Raw genomic sequence first — 2,450 nt, 5'->3', positions numbered from 1 at the left:
GTCTCCTAACAAATTGCTTAAAGCTTTGTGCATATGCTAAATACTCGTTTGTACATATATGCTTTTCCTCTTTTTTGGTGGGGAAATTAGTGAAATATTGTGGCCAACGTTTGTTTTACAATCTTCTTGCTTTTTGAACTGGTTTTTGGGTGGAAATTGGAGAGTTTAAAAGGGGGAAAATTAATGGGTTTTAGGGTTTGAATTATATTTAAGGTGTGCAAGAAATTTAAGCACCTTTGGTTAGGAAATAAGAAAGTTATTAAGCTTTAAAGTCATAGTTTTGTATTCCAAACCTAAGCAACATGTAGCTCAACTTGATCTTAGCAACATTTTGCTAGCAACACAAGCTTTCTTACTTGTTAAACTAGGTAAAAAAGCAGGCTTTTCTATTTAATTTAATTTATTTTTCAGCTTTACATAATAATTTTTGCCTAGGAAACATAAATGTCAGCAAAATTTCAAAGAAAAAAATCTATAAAATGCGTAAGGTAAGTTGAGTTCAATTATTATATTTTATGTTTTATTAAATTCTTAAATATTTAGCAACTGGCACAAATCACTTTTCATGGCATTTCCCTGACACTTCTCAACTTTGTGGTTCAGGAGACAATACGATATCGCAGATCGTAAGAAACCTAGGAATTCCCAACACAAATCCGGTTGTCGATCATCCAATTTTAAAAAAACCACAATTTTTCAATTCTGCTTCTGTGGAAAAACTTGATGGCATTTCATTAATCCGAGATTTTAGCATGGCTTTGCGGCTGCCGCTGCTCTCTGCAGCACTTTATGAAATTCTAATAGGTGTGCGGCATGTGTCCAGATTAGTTCCATATATATATATATATCTATATATAGGGAAAGGTATATACGTACATATGGGCACCTCGCAGACTTTGGGTCAGCTTAAAAGCTTCCGTTGCAGGCCACACCTGTGGCCTCTAATGCGACCGGCGGCAGGAATACACTGAGGGAAATATATATTCAACAATTGAGATGGTAAAATGCTGATCAAATTTCAATTTATATAATTTAAGAGCCATTCTGACTTGTAACAGATGATTTTGTAAAGATTTTTAAGGACAAAATTAAAAGAATATCTTACGCATTTTATGTATATTTTTTTTAAATATTTTTTAAATATATTTTATATACTTTTTTTATATTTATTTATATATATTTAATTTATATATATTTTATATATATTTCAGATATTTATTTATATATTTTTATCATTTTTACAATTTTTTACAGTGCACACACCGACTGGAGTTTGCTCTTATATGCAAATGCCTTCATGTTAATGCCACAAATACGCCTAAAATTATGTTAAGCGCTTGCCAGCTTCGCTTTCGGTCCTCTGCATTCCAGGATAAGGAGAGAGAGTGAGTACAAGGACGAGGATGAGAAGCAGGAGCAAGGACTATAGCAAAGGCAAAGGGTCCTGGCTTCAACAGAACACGTTGATGGCTTAGGCTCATTTATAAATCGGCGACAGTAAATTATAAATGGAATTACTATTAGGACTGACAAAGACGATGGGAATGTGCTTCTCGTTCACATGAGAACGAGAACGAGAAGGAAATACCCATTGTCTAGTTATCATTCCCTTTCTCGGGATCGTTCTCGTTCTCGCTCTTGTTCTAGTTATCGTTATTTTCCAATTTTTTTTTGGCCATTATGTAGTTTACAAGTTTAAAAATTACATAAAATATTCATTTTAATTGTTTTCTTAAAAAAATAAATTGAAATAAAAACAAAAACACATACAAATATATTTTTTACAAGTGCTCATCCATAATTATGAACTTCTAAACTTATTTTTTGTTTAAATTAAATTATAAACCTTAATTGGAATATACATTTCCCCAGAAAAATATCCATATACCATTTCCAAACCCTATACTCCATTTTTAATAAAGACTCCCATACATTATCCGAAAAGAAACGTGGTAAAAACTAGAGACAAACACATGACTGTGTGTGTTGCCAGTATATTAAAGTTCAAAAAGGCAACGACAGAATGACTTAGAGAACGCAATCCTTCGCTTTTGCTCCAGAAAATGGAGTTGTGGTGTCCAAGGAGAGGGGGGGGGGCCTGTAATAGGGACTGGCACATTCCATGTGGGCGTCTGGGCGAAAGTTGAACAACGCCAAAAGCCTAAGGATGACAACATGGCCGAAAAAAAGAGCTCAAAGAAACGCAAAAACGAACTGAAAACGAGCAAAAATAAGGGCTCAGCAGGAGCAGGAGATGCCGAAGCCAAGGAAGTGGGATCCAGGACATTGGCATGTTTGGGATCAAAAAAATAAACCAAAAAAAATAAAAAACAAGAAAAAAAAACTGAAAAAAGAAACATGTTTCCAAACCCATGGAGGAATTAGTGCCCGAAGCGTGTCAAAAATATATGTATTTTTATACATTTTTATTAGTGATAAATTATAAAATT

At 33.6% G+C, this 2,450-nt stretch overlaps 1 long non-coding RNA gene across 1 annotated transcript; it reads left to right on the top strand.

Moving 5' to 3' along the window:
- The first annotated feature begins 354 nt into the window (after positions 1 to 354).
- On the top strand, positions 355 to 1,113 carry LOC121502120 (uncharacterized). The gene is made up of 2 exons (XR_005990821.2): positions 355 to 488; positions 544 to 1,113. It is a non-coding gene; the product is annotated as an uncharacterized lncRNA (long non-coding RNA).
- The last annotated feature ends 1,337 nt before the right edge of the window (positions 1,114 to 2,450 follow it).

This window comes from Drosophila kikkawai, chromosome X (genome assembly GCF_030179895.1).
Source record: "Drosophila kikkawai strain 14028-0561.14 chromosome X, DkikHiC1v2, whole genome shotgun sequence".
Taxonomy (NCBI): Eukaryota; Metazoa; Arthropoda; class Insecta; order Diptera; family Drosophilidae; genus Drosophila; species Drosophila kikkawai.
This window is presented reverse-complemented; position numbering and strand designations above follow the sequence as displayed.